The following is a 21,344-nucleotide window of genomic DNA, read 5'->3' as shown; positions in this document are numbered from 1 at the left end:
GTGCCCTATTGAACTTAACTTTACCCCTTGTCATTGTCAGCAATCCCTTCTTGGTGCAATATGTAGATAGTCCAACGAGGGAAGGGGCAGTACTGGATCTGGTATTGGGGAATGAGGTTGGACAAGTGGTTGAGGTTTCAGTAGGGGAACATTTTGGGAGTAGTGAGCATAATTCCATATGTTTTAGGGTACCTTTGCCACAGATATTTGGGCACATAAGGCAGGACGTCCCTTGAGGTAGTAGGATCCAGAGAGCAGGATTTACATCCTTTTCTTTCCTTCCCTGCTTCCACCCTGCCTCATCGTTAAGTCATTGGGACTCGAAGGGTGACCCAGTTTGATGGACAGGTTGCCTCAATTCGAAACAATGGGGGACAAGCTCCACTCAGCTATGAAAATATTGCCCCCAACGTGATGGCGGCCGCACATGCTCAGTGCTGCACATTGCCCCCAATAAAGATGGTGATCATTAACCAGGACGATTTAAGGGATCTTTGGCCCCGCTCAGTACAAATGGGATTGATGCATTTTTGAGGGAGTTTGTAGATGACAGAACCTGTATAGAAATCTTCCCATCCACACGCCGGTTCCACCATACGCTCTGATCTGCGATTTTCCGCTTACAAATTACAGATCCGAGAAAAAAAGCATCCACCCCTCGCCATTTCCCGCACTGCGCATGCTTCATTCACTGCCCCTCATTTGCTCCGATTGGTTGTTGGACCAGCCGCAACCGTTCGGTCCTCCAGTCCCGCCCCTCTTACTAGTGCTCCGGAGCTGCCATCAATCATTCCCCTAGGCATTGTGATCTGGAGAATGCGCAGTGCGGTTGATGAGGTGAGACAGTAGCGCGCAGGTGCAATGCTATTGTTCGTCTGAAGGAGAGTCCTTTGTCCCGGGGAAGTGAAGTTAGCGTCAGGCGGTGGGAGGGAGGATCCGCAAACCCTACACAATCATTGTCACTTCTCTGGTTTGCAGCTGCGGGGCTTCTCCCTCCTGCGAACAGGCCCAGGTTAACGGTCACCATCCAGCTTCAGCGACTGGAGGATGGTTCACATCAGAGGATGGGGGAGGGAGACAATAAATAAGAGCTGACACTTTGCACTCAAATCAATGAGGACTCTGATCTCTGGAAAGGAAGGAAACCCTGGGAGATGGGCGGGGAGGATTTGCAAACACCCGCTGGAGGCCCCAAACCGCCAAAAAGAACCCACAGATCCTGATTTTGAGCTCCCGGGGCTGGTTTGCTTCAGCTGTGGCCGTCTTGGTGAAACAACAGAGTGGGCGGGGCATCAGGATTCCAGTGACCAGGAGAGAAAATTACCGATTTATTCTCACTGCACAGAGGGACTTGAGAACTGAACCCAGCCAGAGTGGAGGGAACGGGTAAACTGTAAAGAAAGGAATTTTGAAGGTGGTTTGAAAGGTTTGGCAGACTGACAAACTCTCATGGTGAAAATTAAAGGTAAGCCTGCATGGGTCTGTGTGAAGAGGTGGGCGGTGTTGGGTGGGCTGCTGACAGAAATGTGAGGCCAGGGAGGGGGTGGTTGGCTGCCAGAACGGTTGGAACAGAGTTCTACATAGGTCCAGTTGATGAGTCAGACACCCAAGCAGCAAATCTCAGTGGATTCAAATATGGCCCATAAAATGTGGGCTGGTTTGTCACCCTGGGGTTTGGATTCCAGCATAGGGAGGAGGGAGAATGGATGTGATGAGGATTTACTGTTTCGCAAAAACAAGTGCAGAAAATCTGTCCCATACAAATGAGAATTGTCTGTCCTTCATTTTTATTTGGTATTGACAATGATGATGCTTATAAACTCTTTTTATCAGAAATTTGGAATCTACAGGTGTGAAATCATCCAACCTGGAGAGACACAAGGACATCCACACCATAGACAAACCATGGAAATGTGGGGCCTGTAGGAAGGCATTCATATCTCCATCCCAACTGGAAACACATCTGCGTAGTCACTCAGGGGAGAGACCTTTCACCTGCTCCATGTGTGGGAAACAATTTAATCAATTGTTCAACCTTCGCACACACCAGCGAATTCACACTGGAGAGCAGCCATTCATCTGCTCTGTGTGTATGAAGGGATTGAGCAGTTCATCACACCTGCTGAAACACAAACGTGGTCACACTGGGGAAAGACCGCCCATCTGCTTCAAGTGTGGGAAGAGATTTACTAATTCATCTGACCTTCTAACACACCAGCGAGTTCACACCGGGGAGAGGCCTTCCAACTGCTCCATGTGTGGGAAGAGATTCACGCAGTCACAAAACCTAATGAGACACAGTTCACAAATAACTTTTGGAAGTAGATTCAGCTGAACGGATGATCTCAGTGTCAGTGACAAAGAAATCAATGAGCTTCTTGCACTTGTTTGAAGTCAGGAGAGAGATTTAAGAAGCTGATCATGAAGAACAGAATCTGGGTTGTCCTTGCTTCCAGGAACAATCCAGAAATAGTGATCAGTTTAGGCAGAGGCGAGCGGGGCCAGGTAGAGCTGGATGTGTTGCTGCTGCCTCTGGTAATCAACAGTTCAACCAGTTGATAAGACTGCGCCAAGTGAAAAGGGAATTGGTAAGAGTGAGAAAATGGGCAGCAAATTATCTTCAAGTTTACAGATGATAAAAGTTGGGATGCTGGTCAGGAGTATGTTGCAATCATCAAGTTTAAAGATAACAGTTGCATAGATGTTGGTTTCAGAGCAGACACACTGAGGTGAGGGCTAGGGCGGGCAATATTATTGAGCTGGATATAAACAGTCTTAGTGATGGTGCAAATATGTAGTCAAAAGCTCATCTTCTGGTCAAATATGACATTGAAATCTGCATTAGTCGCACACAGTGCGCGTACCACCTGCAAGATGCACTGCAGCAACTCATCAAGGCTCTTTAGACAGTACTTTTCAACCCTTGACCAACTCATACGACAAGCACAGCAGACACATGAGAACACCATCACCTGCAGGTTCCCCTCCAAGCCACACAACATCCTGACTTGGAACTATGTCCCTGTTCCTTCACTGTTGTTGGGTGAAAATCCTGGAACTCCCACCCTGGCCAAACTGTGGCCCAACCTACAGATCATGCATTACATCAGTTTGAGAAGACAACTCACCACCATCTTCTCGAGGGCAATTAGGAGTGGGCAATGATTTTCCCCAGCAATATCCACTCCCTGTGAAAGGATAAAATAAACACAGTTGCCAGGGAGGTGGATGGTGACTAGAGAATGGAGTTTGTAGCAGGGCCATAAGACAATGGCTTCACTATTTCTTTTTTAAAATAAGTTTAGAGTACCCAATTATTATTTTCCAATTTAGCGTGGCCAATCCACCTACGCTGCACATCTTTGGGTTGTGGGGATGGAACCCACGCAGACACTGGGAGAATGTGCAAACTCAATGACTTCACTATTTCCAATGTTTAATTGGAGGAAATGTCTGCTCACCCAATTCTGGATGTCAGACAAGTCAGGACGATGTGTGAATTGGAGGTGGTGGTTTTCATATACACCTCTTACTTTGGGGACGTTGGGGGTTTGAGATTCTGTCAAAGTTATTGTTCAAGTTGTAATTGGATAAAATTTGTCTCCTTTACCTCCTGCCTCTCCACTTCTATTTGTCCCCCTCTGCTCCCAAAGTATCCAGAGTCTAGTGTCGGCCCACTGACCCAGGTGACCGGCCGCCATATTGGTAGGAAAAAAGTAGAAACTTGGTAGAAACGGCGCATGTGCGGCCATTTTGGTGAAGGAACAGGAAGTGGAGGCTTCAGGGTCCCAGTGACCAGGAGAAAAATCATTCTGATCCCTGGACCAGCTCTACCCTCCTATCCAATAATTTTAATATTCAAACATATTTTTCTGTTGATATTTTTGAAATACTCTCATACTGCCCACTGAAAAACCTTCATTGAACTACCTGTATCACAATGGCAGTTGAGCAAAACTCAGTGAGTTCCAGGATCTGCCTGAAAAGGCAGCGATACGATTCACTAATTAATTTTAAAAGAGAGGTGGATAGTTACCTGAGTATGAGAAAGTGCATGGCTAGGGACATGAAACTGGAATGAGGGACTGAACAAGTCCGTTCTTTCTAAAAGTCAGCACAGGAAAGATGGGCTGAACAACCCCCATCGCCCCCTCTTGTGCAATGCACCTCTACGATTCTCGGAACCTGAATGGAACCAAAATAACATCCGAAATCGTTATTGGTCATTTTACTCAATGTAAAGAATACACTGTCCATCAAGAGCTACTTAAGAGCAGAATAAACAGGAGCAGTTGGAGGACATAGAGCCTGCTCCACTTTTTCTCCTTGTTGCCATTTTCCTTCTTTTCCTCTGTATCCAATAATCTCTTGAATTCAGTCTTGAATATACTCAGCGACTGAGCATCCACAGCCTTCAAGGGTGTAGAATTCCAATTTACAAAATTGAATGAAGAAACGCCTCATCTTATTCACATATCGCCATTAACATCTCAAGATGTTTTACCGGAGGATAGGCAGACAGGGATTCCTACAAATAGTTGTCTGTGGTTCATTGCAGTTCCTTGACAAGGTATCGGCTGTATTGTGAGTGTTGTGAAGGCTGAGCTGACTTTTCTGGTACGCCTGCTTTCCAGAGATGATCAGACAAGAGTAATGCTGCTGGGCTCAACGCTTTTTCATCAACAATGATTCAGCCTCTGCAGGAAATTGAGAAAAGAGGCAGCATTGCTCTTCGGCCACACAGGATAGTACTGGTTAGATTCAATGTCTTTATCCAGAGGGTGTGGAACTTACTGCCACAGGGACTGGTTGAGGAAAACAGCATGAATGCACTTAGCAAGTTGCAGACACAAGAGAGAAAGGAATAGAAAGACCTGCTGACAGAGAGAAGCGATAGGCTCATATAGGCTTTATAAAGCATTAGTTAGGCCCCATTTAGAATACTGTGAGCAATTTTGGGCCCCACACCTCAGGAAGGACATACTGGCACTGGAGCGCGTCCAGCGGAGATTCACACGGATGATCCCAGGAATGGTAGGCCTAACATACGATGAACGTCTGAGGACCCTGGGATTATATTCATTGGAATTTAGGAGGTTGAGGGGAGATCTAACAGAAACTTACAAGATAATGAATGGCTTAGATAGGGTGGATGTAGGGAAGTTGTTTCCATTAGCAGGGGAGACTAGGACCGGGGGCACAGCCTTAGAATAAAAGGGAGTCACTTTAGAACAGAGATGAGGAGACATTTCTTCAGCCAGAGAGTGGTGGGTCTGTGGAATTCATTGCCACAGAGGGCGGTGGAGGCCGGGACGTTGAGTGTCTTTAAGACAGAAGTTGATAAATTCTTGATTTCTCAAGGAATTAAGGGCTATGGAGAGAGCGGGTAAATGGAGTTGAAATCAGCCATGATTGAATGGTGGAGTGGACTCGATGGGCCGAATGGCCTTACTTCCGCTCCTATGTCTTATGGTCTTATGGGGAATATATACACTGACACTGGGTACAATGACCTGTTTTTGTGCTGTCAATTTTCATTCTACTTCGATTCTTTTTACAGGGTATTGGAATGGAAAGACTTACAGACAGCAAACTCAAGGTTTTTGAGAGCCTTTGATTTGTCAGGATATGAATATCATCGGCCCCTGAATGTGGAAGGAGAAATGTTTGTCTTCTATCTGTGGGAAGGTCAGTGTGACTGGAAAAAGCACCGAGACACATACATAGGCAAGTGAATGTGTTCCAGTGAGCTGACTGTGAAAAGAGCCTTAACCAGTTACACAGCCTGAAAAAACATCACATCATTCACAGCAGAGAGAAACTGTACACGATGTTCTGTGTGTGAATGAGGCTCCAATCTGGACAGACACAAGGTCATCGGCACCATGGAGAAACGGTGGAAATGTGGAGGTTGTGGGAAGGGGTTCAAATCTCCATCCCTGCCGGAAGCTCATCAACGCAGTCACACTGGGGAGAGACCATTCACCTGCTGCCTGTGTGGAAAGGGATTTACTCAGTCAGCACACCTTATGAAACATCAACTTGTGCACAGTAATACGAGATCTTTTAAATGTTCTGACTGTGAGAAGAGCTTCAAAAGTGAAATGGATCTGCTGAGACACCAGCGAGTTCACACCGGAAAGAGGCCATTCACCTGCTCCGAGTGTGGGAAGGGATTCACTCAGTCAGCCAACCTGCTCACACACCAGCAGGTTCACACTGGGTAGAGGCTGTTCCCTTGCTCCGTGTGTGGGGAAAGATTTAATCATTTATCTAACCTGCAGAGACACCAGACAGTTCACACTGGAGAGAGGTCGTTCACCTGCTCCAAGTGTGGGAAGAGATTCCTTCACTTATGGCACCTTGCTACACATCAACTTGTTCAGTGATCATAAGAACATAAGAACTAGCAGCAGTAGTCGGCCATCTGGCCCCTTGAGCCTGCTCCGCCATTCAATGAGATCATGGCTGATCTTTTGTGGACTCAGCTCCACTTTCCGGCCCGAACACCATAACCCTTAATCCCTTTATTCTTCAAAAAACTATCTATCAGAAACCTTTTAAATGTTCTGACTGTGAGACGAGCTATAAAACTACATCTGATCTGTTGAAACACCAACGCACTCACACTGGGGAGAGGCCGTTCATCTGCTGTGTGTGTGGAAGAGATTCACTTGGTCATCCCACATGCTGAGACACCAGAGACTTCACGAGTGACTGCAGGGGTTGGATTCTGCTGTTATTGCTGCTGTTAATCACATCCAGGACTGAACCATGTTCATTCTGACAGCTGGAGTTTGTTGCTGCTGATAATAATCCCTGTAACCAGTTGGAGTTTAATATTTTGATATTTGTCAAATGAATTAATGTTTCAGACACACACTTTGTTGGGACATTAATTTCTCCAGGATAAGAGGCAACTAATTTATGTCCCGTCAAAGATTGCTCCATTTTGGGGACTTTTCTCCTTTCTAACTATAGATTATTTCAATTCTCATACCTTATTACTTCCTTGGGTTTGGGGGTGAGACCCACGCAGACACAAAATACTGTGTTTTCTGTATTGGACAATTACATTAAAATCTGGAACACATGTATAGGGATTGGTGTCTCCATATCATGTGTATAAAGTATTGATGTTCTCTAGCTATGCTCTTCCTCACATTCTCTCCATATCCTCTCTCACAAAACCTTCCATTATTTTAAAGATTTCTATTAGGTTATCCCCTCCGCCTTCATTTCTAAGGAGAGAGGAGACCCAGCCTGTCAATCTTTTCCTGATATTTTATATGTACCTACACATTTCTGGTTTCACCATTATAAATCTTCTTTGCACCCTCTTCAGTACCTCGGTATCATTTTATAATATCGTGACCAGAACAGCATGCAGTGATCGGTGAGATACTTGATCCAGGAGTCACAGATAACCCAAAACAAATGGGACCAAGCTAATATGTGATTTTACGCTGGTTTATTAAGAAACAAATTTTAAAATGATGCACAATGGACACAAAAAACATCATACAGCCTGAGAATGATTTCCCAGTCCCAGAGGACAGACGGATTATGCAGAATGAGTACTGGTCTCCATTACTAGTGGCTGCAGTCTCCTCTGGATGGTTCACTGCTGTGAGCCAGTGTGGGTGTTGGGTGAAGCCAGTCTGGACCTTTTTAGAAATCTCTTCCTGTTTTAACCTTTCCACAGACAAATGGTTTGCGGATGGATCCTGACATCCAATCATATCAGGGTTAGAAATGTCAATTTAAGAGCCTGTGTTAGAGACCAGTCCTGGGCAGAAAGAACAGGCCTGTCCTGTGTTTGTCACCCAGCAAGCTGCTGTGGAAGATTTCTTCACAGGCGAGAAAGGCAGTGAGCTATTCCTATAATATTCAATAAATGCCTTCATATTTTATCATTTATTTCTTACAAATCTTCCCGTCTTGAGAAGTGAATATCCTTATTGACTTCTCTCAACTGATTTCTGATCAACCCACCTATTTCTACACTACAAGCTTTTTTTCATAATTTCTTGATTACATAGATAACACATTTGGATAACATACTAAAACTGCTAAAGTTATCAGAATCAGCAACACAAATGCTTGAGCTGCCGCCAAGAATAAAAGTAAAATCCTTTCCAGTAAAATGTGATAACTGTTCACTTAGATTCATCTTTCCCAGCTGCAGACCATCTCACACCATTCCAAATTATTGGCATGTTGAAAATACATCAGCTTCAAACAGAAGTTCATGCACGGACTTTAAAGATTCTCCAGCTCTCTGTTCAGCTACCTTCACCTTGTGGATATTTTCTAAATCCAGATTCTCGATCCCTCTTCACTTTAATTTCACTCCCTCTGACAGATACAAGTGTGTATAATTATATTCTGATTGTTTTAAAGTCAGTTTTCCAGTGGAATATGTGTCAATATCATAATGATTTAAAATGTTGTCTCATTTTACTGACCACATTAATCACTCGATGTTGTTCTGTTATCGAATAGCTGAGTATGTCTGGGACCCGTTCTTCAGTGCAGCTTCACCATGCATTTCCACATCAGCACACCCACACTGGTATCCCAGTATCAGGCTCGATGTGCCATACACGTCACTCTTGGCCTTTCAGGTGATCTTACCAAAACATCTGGTGCGTGGGCCGGGGGGGGGGGGGGGGGGGGGGGGGGGATCTCTGTCGGAGGATCTGTACTTCTCTCTCCCTGCATGGCTCCAATGCCTCAGTCAATGGCCAATCAATTCAGTTTATCTTTTAAAGTTCAGAGGCAGGGACACATTTATCTCCAAGAGAAAGTTATCAATTTATTTGTCTGATCGACACTGATTTTCACTGGAATGTACATTGATATAACATTGATCTATTCTATTGAGCTCTCCCCGGGGTGAGTTATTCCAATTTCCATTGGGTAATGTGATTTTCTCGATCTTATTCGGAGTGGGCCATCCTATTAATTATTATTCAGTTTCATTCAGGAGTCCTGGAGAAACTTTACTGTCCAATAGTATTGCATTCACACAATATTGTTTTTGTATATCAGAGACACAAATATTTGAAATCAGTTTGGAGATAACTCCCATATCTCCCGTTCTCAAACACCCTGTTTTGAAAGATAAGAAATGGGATAAAGCCAAATCTTTAAAAGGCAAATTATCACCGTGCTGTCAGTGGAAAGGGTTAACTTCTCGGGTTGTTTGCAAACATTCCCAACTCTGCCCAATTGTGCTGACTTTAGGTGACTTTCCTTTTCAGATCAAAGATGAACCAAACAGCATTTTAAACTTTGTTTTCCAATTCTTTTGGGAAGGGGGTTTCAGCTTTGCCCAATTGTAACTTTTTTTCCCCATTCTCCTTGAGGCACCTTTCCAAATCACAGGAATAAACCTGAAGAAAAATAAAGCAAGAACATTAGCTTTCACAGGTAAGCTTCAACATTCTTAAAGAGGGTGGAGCCTCCCACAGTTTGTGAGTTCTGAAACATTACTTCAAGATCCAAGGAATAAGCCCACAAATTGGCCAGGAGAAATAACAAACCTGAGGATTGGGAGCAGGTTAGAATTCAGCAAAGGAGGACCAAGAGATTGATTAAGAAAGGGGAAATAGCGTACGAGGGTAAGCTTGTGTGGAACATAAAAAACTGTCTGCAAAAGTTTCTATAGATACGCGAAGAGAAAAAGATTGGTGAAGACAAATGGCTGAGCAACTCAATACATACTTTGCTTCTGTCTTCTCAAAGAACGACATAAATAACATACCAGAAATGTTGGGGAATGTAGGGTTCAGAGAGGAGAGGAACTGAAGGAAATCAGAGTAGAGAAATGGTGTTGGGGAAATTGATGAGATTGAAGGTCGATAAATCTCCGGGGCCTGATAATCTACATACCAGACTACTTAAGGAAGTGACTCAAGAAATAGTGGATGCATTGGTGGTCATCTTCCAAGATTGTACAGATTCTGGAACAGTTCCTACAGATTAGAGGGTGGCTAATGTAACCCCACTCTTTAAAAAGGGAGGTAGAAAGTAAACGGAATTATAGACCAATCAACGTGATGACGGCAGTGGGGAAAATTCTAAAGTCCATGATCAAAGGTTTTAAAGCGAAGTACTTAGAAAACAGTGGCAGAATTGGACAGAATCAACATGGATTTATGAAAGGGAAATCATGCTTGACAAATCTATTGGAATTCTTCAAGGATGTAACTAGTAGTCGATGAGGGGAAGCCAGTGGATGTGGTTTATTTGGACTTTCAGAGGGCTTTCAACAAAGTTCCACATCAGAGATTAGCATGTGAAGTTGAAACGCATGGGTTTGGGGATAGTGTATTGAGATGGATAGAAAATTGGTTGGCAGGCAGGAAATAAAAAGTAGGAATAAACGCGTAGGAATAAACAAGTATTTTTCCGAATGGATCGGTACTAGGACCTCAGCTATTCACAATATATATTCATGATTTAGATGAGGGATGTCTTGTTGCAATTTTACAGGGCCTTGGTGAGGCCACACCTGGGGTATTGTCTGCAGCTTTGGTCTCCTTATCTGTGGAAGGATATTCTTGCTATAGAGGGAGTGCAGTGAAGGTTTACCAGACTGATTCCTGGGATGGTGGGACTGACGTATGAGGAGAGATTCAGCCAGTTAGGATTATGTTCGCTGGAGTTCAGAAGAATGAGAGGGATCTTATGGAAACCTATAAACTTCTGACAGGACTAGACTGGGTAAATGTGGGAAGGATATTCCCAATGGTGGGGGAGTCCAGCACCATGTGTGATAGTCGAAGGATATGGGTAGACCACTTAGGACAGAGATGAGGAGAAATTTCTTCACCCAGAGGGTGGTCAGCCTGGGGAATTCACTACCACAGAAAGAGTTGAGGACAAAACATTGTCTGCTTTCAAGAAGCAGTTAGATACAGCTCTTCGGGCAAAAGGGATCAAAGGATGTGGAGGGAAAGTGGGGAACAGGTTACTGAGTTGGGTGATCAGCCATGATCATAATGAATGATGGAGCAAGCTCGAAGGGCCGAATGGCCTCCTCCTGCTTCTATTTTATATGTTTCTATGTGAGGCTGAAGTTTGTCTTGAGGGAATCAAACATTTTGGTGCCTTTTCCAATTGTACAATTAAATTGTGATTCACACTGAAAGGTTCACTTTCACTCAGTAATGATAACGTTTCACTTTTCTCAGCATAGACATTTTAGATTAAATACCAATTGTTCTTGTAGCTGGTATGTGGAGAAGATCATGTTCACTGCAGACCTGTCAGCAGAGAAAGCGCACTGTGCTTTGATGCACGAGGGATGTCTGGAGACCCTGTGGGGGACAAGATGGCGGCGCCCCTGGTGCGCACATTGCGGGGTCGGGACAAGATGGCGGCGCCCATGGTGCGCACATCGCGGGATCGGGACAAGATGGCGGCACCCACAGGGCGCACATGGACGAAGGGGGACAAGATGGCGGCGCCCATTGGTCGCACATGGACCCGGGAGGAGAAGATTGTGGCTCCCATTGTGCGTCTGGCGTGGGGTAGGGGGCAATAGCGGGCGCGATCGCAACGACTGTGCTGGCCTGGCTCCCAGCCGCTAAGTGGCCCTTTTTACTGCAGGCTTTACAAACTGCAGTGCGGGCCGGGCAGTGTTGGTGGGGGTGCTTCTGCTGACCGCAGAAGTAGCAGCGGGGACCCCCGGGGTGCGCGGATCGGCGTGCGGCGTATTGGGAAGGCAGGGCCCCAGCTGAGGAGGTCATCAGCGGGGTCCAGGAGGGGTAGGAAAGAGTAGAAGGGTGGGCAGCGCGGCGGGAGGGGTACAATTATACGTTACGGGATGCGACCGTCATGGTGAGCGCCAAGGTTTTTGTCTCCGCCAGTTCGAGCGTGGCCCCTTCCAGTAATTGTTCTCGGATGCGGTCGGCGCAATCCCCGTCACGAAGGCATCATGCAGGAGGAGATTTGCGTGTTCGGCGGTCGTAACGGCCTGACAGTCACAGTCCCGGACGAGTGGATTTAGGGCCCGCCAGAAGTCTTTGATGGACTCACCATGTAGTTGCGAGCGGGTGGCGAGTACATGCCTGGCGAAGAGCGTGTTCGCCTTCTGCGCGTAGTGTTCCTTCAGGAGTTCCATTGCTTTTGTGTAATTCGTGGCGTCTTGGATCAACGGGAACACGCTGGAGCTCAGTCTGGAGTACAGGACGTTTATCTTCTGAGCCTCCGTTGGCTTGGGGTCCGCAGCCTTGATGTAGGCCTCAAAACATGCTAGCCAGTGAGTAAAGTCTTTTCTGGCGTCGGGCGCGTGCGGATCTAGCTGCAGGCGATCGGGCTTAATTCTGATATCCATTCTGTGGAAAATCTGACCGTAATAAATTGATGCATGATCAATTGCACAAAGACTAAAGTTGGGTAGAACTGTGGCTTTATTACAGTCAGATGCATGGCCTCCTGCTGCAGCTGGCGAAATGGCAGGGCACTGGAGGTCATGCATATTTATACAGTTCTCCGTGGGCGGAGCCAGCCAGCAGGAGCTACCGGCGAACCTGTAGTGCAGGTCCTACCTTACATCTCCTATTACAGTGGTTCACCACATGCTTCTGGATATATCAGTCTGCAAGTAGATGGATCTTTTAGGCATGACCCTAGTGAAGGACCTCCCAGTGATGCTAAGGAGTGAGATGTCCCTGTAGTTGTTGGAATCTCCTCTGTCACTGCTGATTTTATATGTTGTGATGATTTTGCATCACACGTATGGAATGGTTCCTGTCGCCCATCAGAGACGTCGGAGGTCATGAAGGTGCGACAGCCGAAGGGACTTTCCGTGTGTAAGCAGATCAGCTGGAATTCCATCCTTGCCGGGTGCCTTTCTGCTTGCTCAGCAATCAATGGCATCTTCCAGCTCAACTGGTGAGGGTTCCTTCTCCAACTCAACATGGAAGCTGCAATAGAGACAATCAGAGTCTGGGAGATGTCCAGCTCACAGTCGTGATCAACCCAGCAGGACATCTGTTTACTTCTGTTGGTAAGAACTTCACCAGCTGCCAATTTCAGTCGCACAACTTTAGTGATGGTCGGACAAAGATCCCTCTTGACCCCATCAGTCGTAGATTTCCATTGTCACAGGCAGCTTGGAATTATTGACAGAGGCTGGTCCAATGTTTATTTGCACAGGATCTCCCTGATATTTACACAACTGTCTTGGCTACGTTCAAGTAATGCAGTGTTCTAGCTGTTGGGTTTATGCTGCACATCAGGTCGACTTTGCTTTTTGCTTCAATGACAGGTGTCATCTCGGCTGAGTGAGTCTGAACCAGTCTTTGTTGTGGGTTCCACCTTTACCAAATGTTGCTGCTGCTGTGTCAGAAATGATTCAACTCAGCGACTTCCAAACTTCATCAGTGTACATGTTGATGTTAAGATTTCTATGTACGTTTTTACAGTACCTGTATAATATTTCACTGTTTGTTTCGCTTCCTTCACAATTTAATATCATAATGGACAGAACACTGAAGAAGTCAGTAAGAATTGTCAGCAAGGATTAATCTGCAGTTTCTAATTGGAGATGTTAATCAGTGGAACCTTTTAGACACTGATTTGCATCTAAGACCAAGTTAGGATTGAAGTACAAGTTCTTAACGTGGGCAGCACGGTAGCATTATGGATAGCACAATTACTTCACAGCTCCAGGGTCCCAGGTTCGATTCCGGCTTGGGTCACTGTCTGTGCGGAGTCTGCACATCCTCCCCGTGTGTGCGTGGGTTTCCTCCGGGCGCTCCGGTTTCCTCCCACAGTCCAAAGATGTGCAGGTTAGGTGGATTGGCCATGATAAATTGCCCTTAGTGTCCAAAATTGCCCTTAGTGTTGGGTGGGGTTACTGGGTTATGGGGATGGGGCAGAGGTGTTGACCTTGGGTAGGGTGCTCTTTCCAAGAGCCGGTGTGAACTCGATGGACCGGGTGGCCTCCTTCTGCACTGTAAATTCTATGATAATCTATGATAATTTTACTGTCAATGTGTTCCTGTTGAGAGTTCTTGAATTAAGGAGAAATATCACAGATGGGGCTTTTAAAAAGGGACATTGCAGCCCCAAAAATCAGTGACATTTTCAGAATATTAAACTGCAGCCAGTTATAGAGATTGTTAACATCAGCAGAATCAAACCAGATATTGTCAGACTATCAATCCTGGATGCGATTAGCAGCAGCAAAACAGCAGATTCCAATCCCTGCAGTCATTTGTGAACTCGCTGGTGTCTCAGCAGGTGTTGTGACTGAGTGAATCCCGCTCCACACAAGGAGCAAGAGAACCGTCTCCCCCCGGTGTGATCCCACTGATGTGTCAGCAATTGGGATGCCCAAGGAAATCCCATCCCACACACGGAGCAGGTGAACGGCTTCTCCCCAGTGTGAGTGTGTTGGTGCTCACTGAGGTCAGTTGACTGACTAAAAGTCTCTCCACAGGTGATGCACCTGAATGGTTCCTCGTTTGTGTGCATTTGGTGGTGTGTCTGGAGGGTGAATACCTGAGTGAATCCCTTCCCACACACAAAGCAAATGAATGGTTTCTGACTCGTGTGAATTCGCTGGTGTTCAGTGAGGATGGATAAAGACTTGAATTTCTCTTCACAGGTTGTGCAGCTGAATGGTTTCTTCTCAGCGTGAACTCGCTGGTGTAAGCAAAGGGCAGATGACTGAGTGAATCTCCTCTCACACACAGAACAGCTGAACGGCCTTTCCCCAGTGTGAACGCGTCGATGGATTTCCAGCCGGGGTGAAGAATTGAATCCTTCACCACAGTCCTCACATTTCCACGGTTTCTCCATGGTGCCAGTTTCCTCATATCTCTCCAGCTTGGACGGTCCGTTGAAGCTTTGTCCACATACACAGAACACCTGTATGGTTTCTCCCTGCTGCGAATGGTGTGATTTTTTTTACAGGCTGTTTTACTGGTTAAAGCTCTTTGTACAGTCAATGTACTGGAACACTCTCATTCCAGTGTGTGTCCTGATGCTTTTCCAGACACAATGATGTTTGAAATGGTGTCACACAGGCAGAACACACAAACATTGCTCCTTCCAAATTCAATGACTAATGATATTCTGGCCGTGGCGACTCGGTGACTCTGTCAGATCATGCTGTGATATTCAGTTTGAGCTTCCTGTCTGTAAATCCACCCATTCTAGTGCCCTGGAAAAGAAGTTTACAAAACGTTATACAGAGAGAAATCCTGAACATACAATTCTATTTTCTATACAACATATTTTCCTCATTTGTACCTGCAAAACAGTAAATCCTACTCCCATACACTCTCTTGCTCACTGTGCTGAATGCAAATCCCAGGGTGTTTAATAGTCCCATACGTTACAGAAATGTATCTGAGTCCACTGTCCCAGTCTGCATGCTGCCTGGATGCTGGCTGTACTATAAATTGGATCTTTGTCACTGCACAAAACCATGTTCCTTACCGCTTCTATGTTCCAACAGCTCTGGCAAACACCACCCTTAATTTTCACCATGAGAGTTGGTCAGCCCGTCAAACCCAGCACAGCACCTTCACAATTATTTTCCTTACAGTTTACCTCCTGCCTCCACTCTGGCTGGGTTCAGTTCTCAAGCCTCTTTGCAAAGTGAGAATAAAATCAATTAATCACTCATTTTCTGTCCTGGTCACTGGGACCCTGATGCCGGCTCACTTGGGCAGACAAGAAGTAAACAAGCCCCGGGAACTGCAAACTCGGGACCTGCAGGTTCCTATTGGGGGTTTGGGGCCTCCAGCGGGTGTTTGTGAATCCTCCCCGCCCACCTCCCAGGGTTTCCTTCCTTTCCAGAGATCAGAATCCTCATTGATTTGAGTCCGAAGTGTCAGCTCTTATTTACTGTCCCCCTCCTCTGGTGTGAACCATCCTCCAGTTGCTGAAGTAGGAGGGTTAACCTGGGCCTGTTCCCGGCAGCTGCAAATCAGGGAGCTGACAATGATTCTGAAGGGTTTGCAGATCCTCCCACCCACCGCCTGACGCTGACTCCGCTTCTCCGGGACAAAGGAGTCCCTTCCCGAGGCCTACACTGGAATTGCGCATGCTCCAAACTCCGTTCCCGCGCCTGCGCACTGATGTCGAACTATAGCAGCTACATTGCGCATGCACTGCATCACAATGCCAGGTTGACTGACGGCAGCCCCCGACCAATAGAAAGAGGGGACGGACCTGGATGACTGAACGGGAGCAGCTGGTCCTCCAACCAGTCGGAGTGCGTGAGGGGCGGGGATCAGCTGGAATCTCCCACATTGGCTGAAACTCTGTGTCATTTTAAGCTGATTTGTCTGAAACTTCAGGAGAAAACTGGACCTTCCTGTTTGTGGCTTGAAACAGATGAAACCCTGAGGGTGTGGAGCAAATATTTCAATGTTTGTTCCTCAAATGTGGAAATCTGAAACTGTGTCCACACAATTCAGGGGCTGACTTCAAAATAAAGCTGGGTAGACAGGGAATGTCTCCAGTACCATAATGTACTGGACAATCTCAGCAGGTCTGACAGCATCTGTGGAGAGAAAAGGGAGCAAATATTTTGTCTGGATGACTCTTTGTCAAAGCCATCCAGACTTGAAACATTAGCTCCCTTTCTCTCCACAGATGCTGTCAGACCTGCTGAGATTGTTGAGTTTTTACTGATTTTGTTTCAGATTCCAGCATCTGCAGTAACTTGCTTTTATCTGAATGTTTACAGCATCTTGTTTTTGGGTCACTGTGTATCAGTTTTCTCCCTCTTACCATTACCTGTTCAAATGTGAAGAAGGAGCTTTTAAAGAATGAGAAACAGTAACTGACACCCTATTCAAAATAAAACTAAACTTGCTGTTTGTCTTTACCAAGGAGATAGATGCTACCCAGGCCATGGAGACAGACTAGCAAACTTTGTCCCTAGATGGGTTCAAAATTGATAAGGTGGAAGTGTTAAAGTAAGAATATAAATTACAGGGCAGCTGGCAATAATTTCCCAGTCTTTGCTGAAGGTGCCAGAGCACTGGAGAATTACAAATCTTATGCATTTGTTCAAAAAGGATAGCCCCAGCAATTACAGATCAGTTAGTTTAACATCATTGGTGGGCAAGCTTCAAGAATCAATTATTCCAGATTGAATTAAATGCCACATGGAAAATATGGACTGATTTGCAAGAACCAGTATGGAGTTCTAAAGGGGAAATCGTGTTTAACTGACTTGCTGGATTTTTTAAGGAGGTAACAGAAAGGGTTGATGAGGGTAATGCCGTTGATGTAGTGTACATTGACTTTCAGTGAGCATTCAATGCAATGCAACACAACAGATTTGTGGGAAGAATTATAGCTCATGGAATAAAAGAGACAGTGGTACGGTGGACACAAAAAGTGACAGAATAATAGGAAGCAGAGAATAACAGTCAATGGATATTTTTCAGGCTGGAGGGAGGTTTGTAGTGGTGTCCCCCAGGGGTCAGTATTTGGACCCTTGCTTTTCCTGGTGCATATTAATAATCTAGATCGTGGTTGCAGGGGACAATTTCAAAGTTTGCAGATGACACAAAACTTAGAAGCGGATCTGAATCCATGTTCACCCATTGCTCAGCAGTCAATGGCTTTTCCCAGCTCAAGTGATGAGTGTTCCTTGTCCAACTCAACTATGAGAGGAAGCTGTAGGAGAGTCAGGCAGAGACTGACAGTTCGTCTGTCGGAGCATAGCTGACAGTCATATTAAACCCAGAAGGACATCTGTTTACATCTGTCAGGATGTCACTATCTACCAATTTGAGGGAAACAAGTTTGGTGATGGTCAGACACAGAGCCCACTTCCTCCCATCACACACAGCACATAGATTTCCTTTATCACAGGCAGTTTAAAATTATTGATGTCGACTGATCCACTGTTTATTTGCACAGTCTCTCTGTCTGGGGGGGGTGAGGGGGAGTGTGGGGGGTGGGTGGGGGGTGGGGGGGTGGGGTGGGGGGATGGGGTGGGGGGGTTGGGGTGGGGGGGGTGGAGGTGGGGGGAGCTGGAGAGTGAGACTGTTTTGGCGATCTATGGTAGGATTATGGCAGAGAACAAGGAGTCCATGAAAAGGATTAAGACCAAGTGGGAGGAAGGGTTTGGGATGGTGTTGGAGGGAGGACTATGGTGTGAGGTGCTGCAGAGGGTTAACGTCTCAACCTCGTGTGCGAGGCTGGGGGTGATTCAATTGAAAGTTGTGCACAGGGTGCACTTAATGAAGGTGAGGATGAGATGGTTGTTCAAGGAGGTGGAAGGATAGCTGTGAGCAGTGTGGGAGGGGTTCAGCCAATCAAGTCCATATGTTCTGGTCCTGCCCAAAGTTGGAGAAATTTTGGGGGTCAGTGTTCAGCACCATGTCTGAGGTTCTGCATGAGCATTTGGAGCCGGGTCCCTTCGTGATCGTATTTGGGGTGTCAGACCTGCCAGAGCTGCAGATGGGTGAGTGGGCAGATGTTTTAGCCTTCGCCTTGTTGATTGCCTGCAGGCAGGATCTGTTGAGGTGGAGACCAACTTGCTCCCCTCCCGCTGCACCGGTGCCTCGACGTGGCTGGAGGATCCAATGGAGTTCTTGTTCTTGTATTTAGAGAAGGTGAAATTTGCTCTGAGAGGGGCAGATAAGGGGTTCCACCAGAGATGGGTTTTATTTGTGTTATATTTTGGGGATCTGGTGGCCTTCAAAGAGTAGGGGGGCAGTTTGTGGTTGGGGAGAGAGGCGTTGAGGTTTGGGTTTGTTTGTTTGTGTGTTGTACAAATGTTAAAATGTTGAAAACTTGAATAAAAATATTTGTTTTAAAAACAAACTTCACTTCAAAATCTGACAACGTTACTCAATTCATTGAATATCAACGGCTTTTAAATCCAGAAGGAGAAATGTTTGATTGTTCCTTGTGCTTCAAAATGTTTTAAACATCAGTGTGACTGGAAAAGCACAGAGACACACACCCGAGTGAGAGTATTCCAGTTCACTGACTGTGGAAAGAGCCTGAAAAAGCATTGCACCATTCACAGCGGGCAGAGACCATACACGTATCCTGTGTGAGCCTTCAACTGATTGTCTAACCTGGAGGGACAGCAGGAAACACCCGCACCATGGAGAAACAATGGAAATGCACCAGTGCGTTCACACTGGGGAGAGACCGTTTAGCTGCTCTCACTGCACAAAGAAGTTTAGAAGGTCATCCACACTGCGGAGACACCAGCAAGGTTTAGTTGTCCGTCTACAGTGGAAACTCATTGACACATTCACACTCAGGGTGTGACCATTCTGCTGCTCTGTGTGGGAAAGGTATTCAGTGTTCCATTCAACCTGTGGACATACCAGCAAGTTCATACTGACGAGAGGCCGTTTGCCTGCTCTGACTGTGGGAAGAGATTCAATACTTCATCCCACCTAATAATAAAAATCTTTATTAGTGTCACAAGTAGGCTTACGTTATCAGTGCAATTAAGTTACTGTGAAAATCCCCGAATCGCCACTCTACGGCACCTGTTTGGGTATAGTGAGGGACAATTCAGAATGTCGAATTCACATAACAAGCACGTCTTTCTGCACTTTTGAGAGGAAACTGGAGTGCCTGGAGGAAACCCACGCGGACATGGGGAGAACGTGCAGACTCTGCACAGACAGTGACTCAAGCCGGGAATCAAACCCGGGTCCTTGGCACGAGCCAGCTGACTGGAGAGGACAGGAGTTCCCAGTGTGGTCACTGAATACATTGTGGGAACTGCCCATTTAAAGAGGCTGCCTTGACTCGCTGGTCTGAGAATCCACCCCTTCCCCCTCTGTGTAACGCTGGCTGAGAATAGAGATCGGGGCTGCTCAATGTACTGAAAGCCATTTGCTTCTGTTCTCTGTCTAAAATCAAATTGGAAGGAAAGGGAGACAACTGAAACGGGGAAAGGGGAATTCCAGACATTATTGACATCACTATACATATTGCAGACACACATTTATTCATCTTTGATCACAGAATCTCACCACACAGGTCATTCGGCCCATCGTGCCTGTGCTGGCTCTTTGAAAGAAGTACTCAATTAGTCCCACTATCCTTCCTTTCCCCATGAACCCTGAAAACTAGTCCCTTTCTAATATTTATCCAACTCCTGGTGTTGAATCTGCTTCCACCAGCCTGTCAGATAGTGCATTCCGGATCACAGCACCTCACTGTGTACAGATTCATCGTCCTCATTTCCCCTCTGGCTTTTTTGTGAATAACCTTAAATCTTGTCCTCTGGTTAACAATCCTTTTGTCAGTGGAAACAGTTTCTCTTTATGTACTCTATGCAAACCATTCATGATTTTGTCTGAACTCAGATATTAGAAAGATCCTGAACAGTCCCATTATTCTGCTCCATGGAACAATTTACATCAATGGTTAAATCCAATAAAATTAACCCAGTGACAATCATGACCAATTGTCTGATTACAACAGGTCTTATTCAAGATGAGGTCATGTTAATTCAAGAGGTAAAAGTGGGATTTGTGAGTGATCCTGGGTTTTGTAAGTTGGACTCTAGTCGCGGAGACACTGAGTGCTCCTGGGCAGGAATTTAGGAAATCACTGTTGGTTCAGGAACCTGAAGAAGATTCACACTTCTACCAGAACAGGTTACCCAATTTTGGTGGTGAACGTCACTTGTGTACTTCATCAGTATACTGCTTTAAAAAAATAAACATTGACATTTCAGAGTCCTCTCTTGCCTGATTGTTAAGCCTCTTTCGAATTGAAGCATTTTAGAGGGTCAGTTTGGAACTGAGTAAATAAGGCACCTTCAACCAAATTAAACCAAATCTAAATATTAATTATATACCCTTTAAAACAGAGATAGGGTCTCCAGGATGTGCAAGAAAGATTAACAAGGATGATATCAGAACTGAGAATGTTTAAGTTTCAGGAGATATTGAACAGGTTGGGGATATTTCCCCTGGGGAAGAGAAGGTTGAAGACTGACCTGATAGAGACTTTAATGGGTGTGATAGGATTGACATCATCAGGGTGGCATAGTGGTCAGCACTGCTGCCACACGGTGCTGAGGACCCGGGTTCACTCCCGGCCCTGGGTCACTGTCCATGTGGAGTTTGCACATACTCGCCGTGTCTGCGTGGGTCTCACCCCCACAACCCAAAAAGATGTGTAGGTTAGGTGGATTGGCCATGCTAAATTGCCCCTTAATTGGAAAAAAATAATTAGGTACTCTAAATCTATATTAAAAAATGTTTTTTTTAAAAGTCATCGCTGTGATTACAGAATAGAAATTCACAACTGACAATTCTAGTTGTTACGGAAAATCCTTCTTCCTCTCAAACTATAAATATTTGACCCCCACC

General features: G+C 45.7%; 1 long non-coding RNA gene across 1 annotated transcript in view; it reads left to right on the top strand.

The window, feature by feature from the left end:
- LOC140419927 (uncharacterized) overlaps positions 1 to 21,344 on the top strand; it is a 378,337-nt gene that overhangs the window by 351,966 nt on the left and 5,027 nt on the right. The window lies entirely within an intron of this gene.

This window comes from Scyliorhinus torazame, chromosome 5 (assembly GCF_047496885.1).
Source record: "Scyliorhinus torazame isolate Kashiwa2021f chromosome 5, sScyTor2.1, whole genome shotgun sequence".
Lineage (NCBI taxonomy): Eukaryota > Metazoa > Chordata > Chondrichthyes > Carcharhiniformes > Scyliorhinidae > Scyliorhinus > Scyliorhinus torazame.
Note: the sequence above shows the minus strand (reverse complement) of the source record. Positions and strands in the feature narration are given on the sequence as shown.